This window comes from Mytilus californianus, unplaced genomic scaffold (assembly GCF_021869535.1).
Source record: "Mytilus californianus isolate M0D057914Y unplaced genomic scaffold, xbMytCali1.0.p SCAF_1, whole genome shotgun sequence".
Lineage (NCBI taxonomy): Eukaryota > Metazoa > Mollusca > Bivalvia > Mytilida > Mytilidae > Mytilus > Mytilus californianus.
In genome coordinates this window covers 134225454-134231199 of record NW_026262581.1, presented here as the reverse complement: position 1 = coordinate 134231199, position 5746 = coordinate 134225454, and positions in this window count along the sequence as shown.

The following is a 5746-nucleotide window of genomic DNA, read 5'->3' as shown; positions in this document are numbered from 1 at the left end:
TCAATATGTTTCAAAAAGAATTTACATTTGTTGAACATTTTTTGTACATTTGTTGTACATCAGGAACAAATCAGGAAAGGAAAACAGGTGGATGATCCTTCTGATGAAAAAAATAGTGGCATAATCCTTAAAACAACTTGAGCATGAATGACGTGTTTAGCAATCAAAACATTGAACAATTTACAAAAAGTACCTGGCATAAGTTGCATTCTAAGTCTCATATAATTCTCTGACACCAATGTTATGACAATGTTTGAAGGCATGGGCTTCTATAATAGACAATGGTTTGAATAGCCTACTAATGTTTAATTGGTACAATTAAACAATGGTGACCCTTCAAAAGGGATGAAGTCTAAACAAATTTAACATTACAGCATTATTTCTCTTCTGGAGCTTCTACCATCCATTTTATATTGTTTGTAGATAATATCATAGGTTAATCATTCAATACAGAGCTAAGAAAAGTAATGAAAGTGTAGCTCAGATATGGCATGCAAACATGACTAACCATATACACTTATGCATTTTATATGGCAAAAAGAAAAAAAAGAAAAGAAAAATGTTAATTTGATGAAAATAAATCCAGATTCAAGCATAAATTTGTTTAACTTACATTTGACTAGAATATATGAAAGGTGGATGGCTTTATATGTCATTAAATTTAAACAGATTCTACACAATAATGATCATTGATATCTTCATTGTACTGTTGTTATATACTGCAAAATGACTTTGATTTATAATTTTAGGTTTACCTCATAAAAACTTTTAATTCTACAATACTACATCTATGCTAGATAGGGGTTACAATCCAGCCCCCTCCCCTACAAAAGAATGGACTGAAACGTAACCCTTGGCTTGCTAAGATGTCAATACTGCAACATTTCTAAAGATTAACGACGAAATACACCCTTCTTTTGACTTTATGTACATTGAGACAGGCACTAATTTAAATAACTTAATAGCGGTAGAGGTTAAATGCCTTTTTCCAAACCTGGTTCTCAGAACTGAACCATGTTTATGGTAAAAAAAAACTTATTTTTGGTCAATTGTTAAGACAGTGACACTGTACATCAAGTAATTTGTAAAGAAAGCAAAATCTTTCATGTTATAATACGATGCTCTTCTTTCCATTCGTCAAAAAAGTTATGATTTAATTCCAATAAAAATGTGGTGCACATTCTTAAATTGCAATCAAAATTAAAATTCAATTGTCAGTTCAATTTTATATGACACCAAAGGTTAAAATGTACATTTCTGTTGGTGTTACTTGCCAAGAATTAAATAAAATCTCATTCTCAAAAGTCAATCTTCCTGTATTGGAACTTTTTAATAGTGAAAAGGTAAACTTTCAAGAATAGTTTTACTTTGTCAAATCAAAATGGCTGTCTTTTCAGTATGTCTTATAGGTCTCCTTGGAAGTACAAAAGTTCTGAATTTTGTATTAGTAAGAACCAATATAGTTGATATGTTCTATGTTCATTTTAGCATGATTCAGCTTTACATTTGTCAACATTTTACACATCACTGTAGCTCATTGTAAAGATATTGACAAATTTAATACCCACCAATGTTAAAATGAGCATAAAGCATAACATATAAGAATTATTTCTTTAATAATTAAAACATTATCTAATGGTTCTAAAACTATTATTGGCCTTAAATTATGTTTCTAATTTGGCAATTGAGATACTGATATATTGTAGAACTTAACAATTGTATTGCACCAAATTTCAATAACATCATATTAGCTAAGTTCTCTTGACCTTCAGAAGGACACATATAAGCTAAGCTTCCATGACCTCAAGAAGAATACATATAAGCTAAGCTTCCCTTGCCTCCTGAAGGATACATATAAACTAAGCTTTCCTTGTCTCCAGAAGGATATAAGTAAAGCACACTATCACCTTCAGCAAAAATAACACACACACAAACATACTTTGAATTCCCTTTTCATATTAATTGATAAAATATGATCCTCAATTTATATGTTCAATCAAAATGAAAACTAGTGAAGATGATGACATTTTGGTTTAAAATGAGAGGATCACATTAAGTGGCAAAAATATATTAAAACTTTGGAAGAACATTGAATTATACCAAATACTGCTATATGGATATATAACATATACTACTCATAACAAGTTTAGCAACACAACTTCTGACTGAAAATAAAGTAAAACAAAACCTCCATTTATCGTTCAAGTTTGTGTATTCTTAATTTTAATCATTTGTGTATTGAAAAGTACTACATTTATGTTTGTCAAATTTCATATAGTTACACTGTTTGCAAACTTTGAGGGAAGGGGTCAAAATTGAAAGTCACAATTTTAACGATTTTTTGCACATGGTCTAGTTAAATAATGCATATTACAAGCACACTTGATAAAGTGATGAATCTGATGGCATACTTGATTAAATATGAACAAAAATTAACATTTCCCTTGCAAAACATTTTATTTTAATAGGGAGGGGCATTTTTTTACCCCCAAATTTTTAACATATTGTTTTAGTCTTCTTTTTAATCAATTCAACATCCTTTAAAACAGGAATGCTGTTAATTTCAGATCAGTTTGAGCATTATCTATAAAAATATGAACCTTTACAGTTTGACCCCATTATAAAACTTTCTTTGAGTAGTACATACTATTGTCTCTGATAACAGTCCACATATCTAAATAAGGAAATATGACATAGGAATCGACTTTTTATTGTAACTTTGATAAAACCTATCATTTCATATTTAACAGTCATAAATCAACTTATGGTAACATGTGTATTTAAAAGCTACATAAAACTGACAATGTATACTGTTTTAAAGACTTTACTTCAATACATAAGATTCAAACAAAATTGATGTTATTCTAGCAAAAATAACATTGTCAAGTAGAATGAATGGATTTTATAATTGAGATTAAAGCCTCAGACTAGTTCAAGAATATTATTAATTTGATAAGATGATTGAGCACATCAAATTTATAAAAAAAAAAAGACATATGTTATACAAAAATTATAAAGCATAACAATCAAATGATTTTTTTTTTTGGAGTGCTGGGATACTCAACATTTTACAGTTACATAAAGATAGAAATGACAAGAAACAAATGAATATATTATATTTCAAGATTTGAATCTCTGTCAGTCTAGTAGACATGTTGTGATTCATTTGACAGAGATTAACATTCAACTCCATCAACACCAAATTCTTTAAAGAACATTAAGAGATAGCTTCGGAGAATCACCTACAGTGCATATGGACATTAAGATGTAGCAATTTTTACAATTCTTCATTTCATAATAGATCAGATAGCAGGAATAAAAGCTAGATTTTTTATTTCTGGTTTCTTTTACATTTACTATTTGATATTCATCTTGAAGTCAGAACATTATTAATAGAAATAATAATTTTAAACCAGTAAAGAGGTATCAGTATGAAAATACACTATATGAAATGCTTACTCAAAAATTACCCCTTAAAAAAGATCAAGAACGGATGATGGGGGATCCATGTAAAGATACCCCTTCTCCAAAAAAAAAACAAAACAAAAAACCAAAACCACATACACACACACAAACATGTATACAGTAAATTTATGTAAAAAAATTAACTTCTTTAAAATTTTGATCCAATAAAATGGTCGGACATTATTTTAATATACTAAGTATTAAAGTGTAAATATTTACAAAACCTTCAATTCAAATATTGTACTCTACTATGTAGTCAGCTTGATCAAACACTGCAAGAAAAAATGTACTATAAAATATGGCTAGCATAATTTTCACTAAAAAGCAGATATTAAAAAAATTACTATCAACATAGAGATATGCCTTGCTTGCTTAGCCTCAGTTTGATATAGCGTACCATATCCCTAGTGGGTACAACTTACAAAGGATATGTATAAAATAACATGCTTGAAGTCTATGATGGATTAATAAAGGGAAAATATTTTTTAGTGTTTGACATGAACTGCATGGATGCAACTACTGGCACTAAATATATATATATGTCAAAGTTCTTTCATAAAGTTTTTCTCAAAAAATTATCTAATGAAAAATAGTGAAAATTACAAAGTCATTGGAGCATGAGCGAGGGAATGTGGCTCATATGACTACATATTATACAATAGATACTAAATGCAGAAATCTTATTCTGAAACAAAAAACAATAAAAGAAATTAACATTAATTGTTAATGTAACATATGACAAATATAATACTATAAGTAATACTATAAGTTTGAATAATTTTACTTCAATATGAAAAGGATTGTGCAAAGTAAAGGACAAAGTGATCTACTTTATTGTGGGCTATTGCTAAACTCCTCTAATTGCACAGATACATCCAATCATATAATATACATCACTTTGTAATAGACATTTGAACTAAAATATAAGTAAAGTGAACTCTAAAATTTAGGTCACAGACAGTTACCATCTTTGTGTGGGATTCTACTCTCTCCCAGATCCATTATTACACATAATTGGAATATTATAGTTTACTTAGTATCTGCTGTAAAACTTATATATATTGTATGTCAGAGTTACATACCTTTTGAGAGATTCTGTATCTATTAAAATAATTTGGTTTACAGTTCTCCCCTTACACTTATGTAGGTTATTAAGTATCTGAGATCTGAATTAAGGCATTAAACATACTATAAGTCAGTAAATGGTTAAATATTCTTTTAGTTTGAGCTGTTAACTCTGCTAGATGTGCTAGATGTGCTGATTATATGACTGTCAGCTACTAATTACCTAAGATCAGAACTTGGAGGTAAACTTAATGTCAGTTAAGTGTAAAAATATGGATGTAAACTTAATGTCAATTAAGTGTAAAAATATAAGTCCAACAAGTTATACAATTAAAGGTCATTTAGTATATGAGAATGGGATCTATAGTTGCTTACATCTATGCCACTTTGTCTCTGGTGGATAGTTCTCTCATTGGCAATCATAACACATCTCCTTCTATGACACTTTGTCACTGGTGGATAGTTCTCTCATTGGCAATCATTACACATCTCCTTCTATGCCACTTTGTCTCTGGTGGATAGTTCTCTCATTGGCAATCATAACACATCTCCTTATTTTCCTATTAACTCAAATCATGTGACAAATGGTCAAAATGGCTTCTAAACACCTAAAGTCATGCTGTATGTCTTTTAGCTTCTGAGAACAGACAGACAGACTTAGGCATCTACTCCAGGAGGTAAACAATAGTAAATTTCTGAGATCATCTTAGTCAACTTTTGTTGATATATTAAATTCTTTGTTCATATCAAGAGTATTTTTTCATTTGATTACATTATATTACCAATTACTTTTTGTATCAAACCATTTCTTGCATTTTTAACTGGTGCAATTAATCATAATGTAAAAAGTGATTAAAAACTTTGTTCAGTGCATTTTCTACATCAAAACTTTTTCCCCCCACAAATATTAATTCTTTAATGCTGGTAGAAGTCTACCCAATTGCAGAATAATTTTAATTATAAAATAAAAAAATAAAAAATCTTAAAATAAATGAAATAAAAAGGAGATTCTAAATATATATATATCACCATAACATAGCACCAGGATATTCAAGGTACACCAAAGAACAAATTGTTCAGAATTTTTTAAAGATTGTTAACCCTTTTCCGTGATAAACTTTAATTTAGAACAGACAAACTGTATGCATTATTTGTTAAATCAGGTAGCATTTCAACTATCATGATATTTTTTAAATGATATTGCATATAGAATTCC